Source organism: Dipodomys spectabilis, unplaced genomic scaffold (assembly GCF_019054845.1).
Source record: "Dipodomys spectabilis isolate Male_0828 unplaced genomic scaffold, ASM1905484v1 ptg000121l, whole genome shotgun sequence".
Taxonomy (NCBI): domain Eukaryota; kingdom Metazoa; phylum Chordata; class Mammalia; order Rodentia; family Heteromyidae; genus Dipodomys; species Dipodomys spectabilis.
Window position 1 is genome coordinate 486,419 of NW_024870798.1, and position 9,979 is coordinate 496,397.

Below are 9,979 nucleotides of genomic sequence, written 5' to 3' on the forward strand. Positions count from 1 at the left end.
GCAGGACCAATTGGTGAATAGTTTAAGGAGTTAGGCCATTCCCAGCAACTGACATGGATGCCCAGGGTGGGCTATGATAGTCATAAATTAATAATTAAACATAGGATCAATATTTACATATATGTGTGGACAGCATCTTGCCTTTGGAGTAATTTTTCTCCTTATTTTCTGTCTTATGTAAGTATGCTGTATTTTACTGAGTAACGTAACAGATATAACAGTGCTTACATGGAAGACAACCTATTGCCCTGGCTATACGGTTTCCTATGCATTCTCCATCCAAGCTGAGACCCAGGACTCTCACAGAACAGGAAAACAGGTGAATCCATGGGCTTCTCACATCAGGATTCATTTTTCGGCAGTGTTGGGATTTGAACTCACACTCTATCAGGCCCAATTGGGGAAATGGTCAACGTGAGGACACCAGCCTGTGAGCAACGAAGGAGATACGCCATTCCTAGGAACTGACATCGAGTCCCAGGGAGGTCCAGATAGTCATAAATTCGTAATTCAAATACAGGATCTATATTTATCTACATGTGTGGACAGCATCTTGCATCCGGTGCACTTCTCCTAAATTTGTGTCTAATTCATGGAGTTATTGTGTATTTTACTGAGAATGGTGACAGGTGTAACTGTGCTGACATGGATGACAACCTGTTCCCATAATTATATGGTTGCTAATGGATTCTACATCCTAGTGAAAGCACGGTACTTTCACAGGAGAGGAAAACATGTTCAACGACTGGCTTCTGACAACAGAATGAATTTTTGTCAGTCCTGGGATTTGATCTGAGGTTTGGGTAGCTCTGTTGACCTTTGGGGGAAGGGAAATCTCACCATCCTTGAAGACTAGAATGTCAGGCCTGGTCCAGGACCTGATTTGAAGCCCCAGTACTGGACAAAATAACAAGCCTGCCTTTTTTAAACATTGGATCTCTCTTTACCTACAAGTTTGGTATGCATCTTGCATTCAGTGTAGTTATTCTTTTTATTTTGTGTCTTATTCATGGATGTATTGTGTATTTTATTGAGTATGGTGATAGATATAACTATGCTGACATGGATAACAACCTATTTGAATGGCTATAGAGTTGTCTATATAGAATTCTCCATCCCTGCTGAGACCCAGGATTTTCACAGGACAGGAAAACAGGTGGATCGATTGGCTTCTCAAATCAAGGTGAATCTTTTGGCAGTGCTGGGATTTGAACTCTAGCCCTAGCAGGCCCAATTGGCGAATTGGTCATGGTGAACACACCAGCCTGTGAGCAACTAAGGAGGTAGGCCATTCCCAGGACCTGAGATGAAGCCCTGGTGGGGGCCAATATGGTCATAAATTCATCATTTAAACAGAGGGTCTATATTTCCATATATGGATGGGCAGCATCTTGCATTCGGTGTAGTCATTCTCTTTATTTTGTGTCTTATTCATTGATGTATTTTTTATTTTCTTTATTGTAGGATGACAGATATAACTGTGGTGACCTGCATGACAACCTATTCCCATGAGTATAGAGTTGCCTATGCATTTCCATCCTAGCTGAGACCCAGGACTTGCATAGCACAGGAAAACTGCTGCAATGACTGGCTTCTCACATCAGGGTGAATTTTGGCAGCGCTGGTATTTGAATTTGGGCCTAGGAGGCCCAACTGCCCAATGGGTCCAGGTGATCAAACCAGACTGTGAGCCACTAAGGAGCTGGTCGGTTCCCAGGAACAAAGATCGAGCACCAGGGAGGCTGCAATTGTCCTGAATGAATCATTTAAACATGGGATATATATTCAAATCCGTGTGTGGACTGCATTGTGCATTTAGTGTAGTTATTTTATTTTGTATGCTATTCATGGATGTACTGTGTATTTTCTTCAGTATATGATGACAGGTATAACTGGGCTCACATGATAACAACCGATTCCCATGGCCACAGGGTGGCCCATGCATTCTTCATCCTAGTTGAGACCCAGGACTTGCACAGGAAAGGAACACAGGTGCAACAATTGGCTTCTGAATTCAAGATCAATCTTTTGGCACTGCTGGGATCTGAACTTGGGGACCAGCAGACCCAATTGACGAATGGGTCCATGTGAGCACACCAGCCTCTGAGCCACTAAGGAGTAAGGCCGTTCCCAGGACCTGAGATGGACCCCCAGGTGGGGTTGGGGGTGCACACAGCAGTCATCCATTCATAAGTTGAAGGTAGTATGCAAATAAGTACACATTTGTATAGAGTAGGAGAGATGATAACCTGTGATGGAATCCAATCTACCATGTGTCTACTGATTCTTGGATCTTTCCAGATTCCTTCATTTCATGACTGTGATGATTATTGTCATGCTTAATCAACACTGCTTTACAAATAAGCGAAACCCCATGAGTCTTGTCTATCACTTCCTAGTCACATCATGCATGAATTACACATTCGATGAGATCGATCACATTCCATGATTTTCCTGGTCCGGAAACCAGTATCTCAGGATTTCCCACCATTGCTTTCTCATTGGGGTGGGCTGAATTCAAGCCTCAGGCATGGAAAACATACTGCTTGTATACATTTTAAAGACAGGATTTATACTTCCATACAGATGTTCAGTAGATACCGTGTTTGGTGTGGTAGGATTTACACTTCCATACAGATGTTCAGTCCATATCACGTTCAGTGTGGTTATTAATTTTATTTCTTTTTTTATTCATTTATTTACGATTTATTTTATTGATTTTGATGACACCTATACCATTTATTACATTGTTTACATCCTATCACATACCATTTAGATTTGTAGATGTGTTCTCTATCATGCCTTCCACCCTGGACTCTCCCAGAAAAGGAAAATTTGTGTCATACTCGGATTCTTATTCAAAAATTAAATTTTTGGCAGTGCTGGTATCTGAACTCAGGGCCTAGCAGGCCAAATTCATGATTGGGTGAGTGTGAGCACAGAAGCCTCTAGCCAATTAAGCTGTCATGTGGTTCCCAGGCACTGAGATCAAGCCCCAAGTTTGGCCAAAACAGCAATACATGGATAGGCAGAGGGTGGTATACAAATAAATATATATTGTTAAAGAATTCCAGAGCTGTCTATCTATGACTGAATGATATCTACTACGTTCCTACCAACTCTTAGGTATTAATTATATCTCCATTGAAACAATATTATTCTTTTCATGCTTAATAAACTATTAATTAAGATCAATCAGCATTCTAGGATTATTGCATACAATTTTAGACTAGACAAATGCATGAACTACTGTTTCAATCTTTATTATTATGCATAGGAACGAATCTCTTGTGATCTCCTGCCATTGGTAAGTGTAAGGATTAGGATCTGAACCCAGGGCCTATGCTGACATGTTGGCTTATGGCTTCCCTGATAGCCTGCCAGCCATCATCAATGGCAGGCCAGGTCCACTTTGAAACCATGTCATTCAGACCCAGGATGGTCACCATGCAAAGACAAAATTGGAAAATCATGAGCCTTCTACAGCTCCCCACTTTTTGTGCTGTTCTGCTTTTTTTTCTTCCTGCAAGCCCTCTGGACCTAGAGTCTCAGGATCAGCTTTGGGACCTGAGGGTGCACCCCAGCCTAGGGAGAGTGAGGCTGAGTCAGAGTTGCCATGACCTGAGTACAAGCCCTGTGGTTGGCAAAATTAATGAACTAATTAATTCATTAATTAACTAACTAAATTGAAATACTAAAGCTCCTTGGTTTGGATTTTTTGCCAGTTTTCTTTCCTAGCCTGGGACTTGAACTCAGAGTCTTGATGAATCTGTAGCAATGTGACAGAAGGTGCAGAGTTGCTGTTACTTGAGTTCATGTGACAGAAGGTGCAGAGTTGCCGTTACTTGAGTTCAAAGCCCATGCCAAGCCAAAAATAAATAAAGTCACAGACCTCAGCAGGAAAGTTAGTTGTGAAGATGGTAGGGAAGGGATGGTAAGGGAAAAACAAACAAGGAGGCAACAATGCTCAATAGGAAATGTACTCATTACTTTGCTCATGTAACTGTGACCCCTCTGTACAACATTTTTAAAATTAAAAACATACAAAAACTTATGTAGTGCTCAAGAAGCACTTTGGGGGTAAGGGATGGATGTCTGCATAGCTGTACAAAATTCTACACTGATTTTTTTCAGTGTTCAGTATGGAACTGAATAAACGTAACTGTTTCTGTTACAAATATTAAGTCACTGTCTTGGAACTGGGGCCAGTATTTCTGCCATTGCTGGGATTTGAGCTCACTTTCCAAGTAACTCTTTTGCACCTTGGGTGAAGGCTAAGCTCCCTGTCCTTGAGGAAAAGATTTTCAAGCTAGAGTTCCCAGGGCCTGAATTAAGGCCCTGCAATAGAAAAAATATTTGTATACATGTGTAATAGAAGATATATAGGTACATATGCATGCTTTTTTCATATTATGATTATTATTATTGACTTTGTATTTAATTTTTATTTTATACATTTTATTGTTTATTGTATTTAGTATTGTTATACACATGATAGTTATTATGTTGTGTACATATATTATAAAATTATACACAATAATTCAGTACATTGACTCATTTTCATTAATACTTAAGTGTTGAAACATGATACATAATTAAATGGAGGCATTTGTCAAGTCATTACATGGTTAGCGTCTGTCCCCAGTATGAGCGTTGTCTTATTTATCTTTGGACAACTTCCTATAGGGATTTGTTTTGATGATTTATACTCAGAAGCTTTTTCTTGTGGATAGGCAAGGTGAGGGATAAAATCGTAAGGTTGGGGCTGGAAATGTGGCTTAGTGGTAGAGAGCTTGCTCAGCATGCATGAATGCCAGGGTTTGAATCCAATGCCAGGGTTTGGATCCTCATTGCAAAATACCCAGAAAAAGCCAGCAGCTGTGGTGTGGCTCAAGTGGTAGAGTGCTAGCCTTGAGAAAAAGAAGCTCAAAGACAGTACTCAGGCCCTAAGTTCAAGCCCCAGGTCTGGCAAAAACAATATGCCAGATTCCAGTGGCTCTGGAAACCTACTTTGTCAGGAGTCTGCGATCTTAAGATACCAGTTTGAAAACAGCCTAGGGAAGGAAAGCCTGTTAGACTCTTACCTCCAATGAACCATCAAAAAACCCCATGTGGGTCAAGAGGTAGAGTGTTTACCTTGAGCTGAAGGGCTCAGGGACAGCGCCCAGGCTTCAGTTTGAAACACACAACTGGAAAAAGAATGAGGGTTAATCAAAGTAATTTTCCTATTTGCTATTTATGAGAATATTTTTTGGAACATGAATGCTGATGTACACCAGAATTGGATTCAGACCTCAAGGTTCAAGTGTAGCACATCCATAAGCCCAGCCTCTCAGATTCTAGCATTATAAACGTGGGTCCTACAGGGTTCTGAAAGGCACATTGTTGAAAGGCTTAATATGCTCCCCAAGCCCTTTGTGATAAGCAATGTCAATGTCATTACAGTTCTGACCCTAGCAGAGATCCAATAGCTCACGCCCATCACCCTAGCTCAGGAGTCTGAGGTCTCTATCACAGGGTGAAACCCGCCAAGGCAGGGAAGTCTAGGACATTCTGACTTCCTGTTCTGAAAGGTCAGATGCCTAAGAAATTCCTGTGTTTCCCTTGGTGATGAGAAGTTACTTGCACTCTAAATGTTCTTGGAGTTCTTGATCTACAGAAGAAAGAAAGAAATATTATTGACCCAATCGGGGTTCAAATGAAGTTCGCAGGATCCAAGCCCAGCTCTGTTAGCAGGAAGAACTCCAGTGTAACACTATATTTGAAGGACAGCAAACTGTTTCAAAAGCCAGGCTAGGTACAGAGAACTAGGCCTGCAGAATTAGGAGGCAGAATGTACACACTCAACAGGGAAGTGAGCTGCAAAACCACTTCATTCATTCCAGGCACAGCCAGCAATGGGGGAAACCTGAAACATTTGTTAGAGTTACACCAGGGTCAGGCTTTTCTCAGCTTCTTCAAACAATGACTAACCTTCCTCCCTCAGGTGAAGGGAGACTCGGGCTATCTTTAAGTTACCAGCAGAGAGCCGGTTTAGTGGGGGGAGGGGAGGAACAGAGTAGAAAAACCCTGTTCTCTGGATTTAGGGAGTGGGTTTTTGACTCTCCATTTGTCAGGTTTGAAAGCCCTTCTATCTCTGCCAGTACATTCTCCTTACTTCATTCTCCACATCATTAATGCAAATCCCCAGTCCAAGAAGGGGCAGGGCCATTTCTCTTCTGTCTCCAAGCACCTGAGTTAGATCCTGGCTCTGCCCTCTTGACTCTGGGGCTCTTGGCTGCCTGAAAAGTGGGACAGAGACAGTCACCCTGCTCTGCATTTGTGTGGAGGCGATGCTAGTGTCCTGGCACACTGCAGAAAGATTCATGACTGGGAATGTTCCCTTCTTTCCTTCTGATATCAAAAACAGATTCATCTATCAACTTTATTTCTTTCTTTTTTTCTTTCTTTTTTTCTTTCTTTCCTTCTTTCTTTCTTTTCCTTCCTTCCTTCCTTCCTTCCTTCCTTCCTTCCTTCCTTCCTTCCTTCCTTCCTTCCTTCCTTCCTTCCTTCCTTCCTTCCTTCCTTTCTTTCTTTCTTTCTTTCTTTCTTTCTTTCTTTCTTTCTTTCTTTCTTTCTTTCTTTCTTTCTTTCTTTCTTTCTTTCTCTCTCTTACTCTCTCTCTCTCTCTCTCTCTCTATCTGTATCTGTATTTCTATTTCTTTCTTTCGATCTATCTACCAAACTTCCTACCTAGGTAGCTATCTCTTTGCCAGTTGTTGGATTGAACTCAAGGCCTGGGCACTGTCTCTAGCACTCTGCTACTTGAGCCACAGCACATATTCTGGCTTTGTCTGTGTACGGGTGCTGCATGCTAGGCAAGCACTCCCTCATTAATCCATATTCCCATCCCCTTCATTTTTTTAATGGTAGTTTTTACATAAGTATGCTACCATTTTATGTTCTCAAGTTTAATTTTCTGAATACTGGTTACTTCTAAGAATCCTGATCTTCTCTTCCTCTGTCTGATTTGTGATTGTTCTGCATTGCCCTCATAATAAAATATACATAAAGGCTGCTGAGAGCTTCAGTGTGCATCATATAAAGGCACAGGCCTAGAACCCTGGAAGAGAAAAGCAATGGGCCTGAAATGAAGAGAATGATGCAGTATTCACAACTAGCATATCTGAAAAATAAACCAGTAAGTAAAAGCAGAGTTTGCACTATGGGAGGTAATATACATACACACATGAGTAGGTAGAGCACTGATACATTTTGTGGCCATCCCAGGGCTTAAACTCAGGGCCTGATGTGTCCCTGAGCAGCTTTTGCTCAAGGCTGAGGCTCTACCACCACCACAGCTACACTTCCCACCTGCTGGTAGTTAATTGGACATAAGCAATTCCCAGGCTTTCCTGCCTGGTCTGGATTATATCTCCTGCTCAATTTTCGCTCTCAAAGCTGGAGTTCTACCCTCTGGGCCACTGCTCCACTTCTGGTTCTCTGGTTGTTTATTGGAGAAGATAGTCTCAGAGACTCTCCTGCTCTGCTGGCTTGAATGGCGTTCTCCTGAGGAGGCTTCAAGTGGTTTCCTCAGGGATTTACAGGAGGAGCCGCTCCACACAAACCCTTAGTCTAAACCTCTAGGAGTACTAGAGAAAAATGGAAACATTGATATACCTCAGTCGCAGGACCCCCACCAAAAAGACCACTGAGAGTCAGACTTCACAGATGTTTTAAGGTTTTATTTAAATGGGCTGCAGCTCGGGCTTTGTTATACACTCCAACACACCATCACCTAGGAGAAGAGCCCCAAGGTAAAGATTTGCAGGGTTTATAAAGGCACACAACCAACCAGGTGTTTGGATTACCACCATGTGTTGCTCTGCTAGAAAAAGGCAACAAGTGGTAACTGCCTCAAAATTTTAACCCTTCATTCTCCCCCCTTGACTTATGGTCCTGAGACAAATCTTGTGGCTCCAGCCTCAAACTAAACTCCAACAGCTCTTGATCTTGAAAGGGTATGGTCCCTAACTGACCTTAGCCATACTATTAAACAACAATACCAATAACAATCAGTTCATTTTTCTTTTCTTGAGGTTAACGCAGAGTGGTTGGGTAGGATGCTTGGAGACTTCCCATGTTCCCCATGGCTGTCCTGGGCAAAGGGGGTCAGCCAGTCTGGCGTGGGAGCAGTGGATCCAAGCAGCATTTCCATCCACCTAAAGGGAAGTAGTTGTAGCCAGTAGCACCATGTGAAGTCCCTTCCACCGTGGTTACAGAGATCTCAGGTTGTGCCTTCGAACAAACACCCAGTCACCTGGTTTAAACAAATGGGGGGTAGGAATAGAAGCAGAATCATATAATGCTCTAAGCTGGGGCCATATCCTCTTATGCACCAGCTGTAAATAGTCAAGCTTACACAGAAATTCAATATCATCCAAATCAGCAAGCAATTCAGTCTGAAGGCTAGGGATAATGGGTAGAGGGTGTCCATACATTATTTTAAAAGGAGTAAAGCCAAGCTGATTGGGTGAATTTCTTACTCTAAACAGGGCAAAAAGAAGCAGCGATACCCATTCTGCACCAGTCTCCAAGGCCAATTTAGTTAAGGTCTCTTTTACAGTCCGATTCATGCTTTCTACCTGCCCTGATCTCTGGGGTCGATAAGCACAGTGCAATTTCCAATCCTTCCCCAGTGCCACGGCTATTCCCTGACTTACTTTTGAGTTGAAGGCCGGTCCATTGTCCTACCCCATGGTGGATGGGAAGCCATACCTGGATAGGATTTCTTCCAGGATCTTCTTCCATATGACATTCGCAGTCTCATGCTTTGTTGGGTAGGCTTTAACCTATCCTGAAAAGGTGTCTACAAAAACTAGCAAATATTTATATCCAAATTTTCCAGTTTTAATTTCTGTGAAGTCAACTTCCCAATACCTGGCCTATCTCCATGGAGTCGAGCTCCTTTTGTAACCAGTTGAATAGGGGCACTGGTGAGCTGACAGGCTTTAAAATTTTTAACAATGTCCTCAATGAGTTGATTTCCTTGCCTGATTTTTATTTCTGAGTCCTTCATTCATCGCGTTCCCATGTGAGAGACCCGATGGATTCTCATAAGAATCCTCTTGCCCAATCTTTGTGGCAAGATAATTTTTCCCCTCACCAGTTTTCCACCAGTCTTTATTTCTTTCTCTGTTTGGGGGTTTATAGGCCATGGACATTTTCTATATCCACTCCAAGTCTTCTGGGGAGTACTGAGCCTCAGGAGGCAAAGCTTGTGGCCCTGGGTCTACTTCTGCTCTGGGCTGGAGGTTCACTTCCTTAGCTGCTGATTGGCCAGGTTATTTCCTTTGGTTATTGAATCATTTACCTTTGATGGCCAGGACAGTGCATAATGGCAATATTTGCTGGTTCCCATAAGGCCCGGATGAGGCTTAAAATTTCTTGTTCGTTTATAATAGCCTTTCCCTCACCTGTCAACAGCCCCCTCTCTTGGTAAATGCCTCCATGGACATGCACAGTGGCAAAAACAAACCGACTGTCCATGTAAATGTTTAGTCTCTTCCCTTTTCCCATCTGTAGGGCTTTTGTTAGTGCCTCTAGTTCTTCTCTTTGTGCAGATGTTCCCTGAGGAAGTGCTTCTGCCCACAGTATCTCAGTGTCCGTGGTGATTGCTGCACCGGCGTACCATTTTCCATCTCAAATGAAACTGCTGCCATCTCTGAACCAGGTATGCTTGGCATGCGATAGTGGCAAGTCCAACCAGTCTGGCCTCTTTTCTTTAGCCTGGTCACTCTTTTCACACTCAATTTCACGTTATCTGTACTTCCTTTCCTGTCTTTGCTGCTGTCTCTCTCTTATTGTAAACCTTTTCTGCTGCAGCTACTAGATCCCAAATAGACTTTTCACCAAGTCTGTCGAGAGCCTGCAACTTTCACTTTATGTCTGGTGCAGCTTGATTTATATAGGCAAACATAATCATCTGAGCTGACTCTTG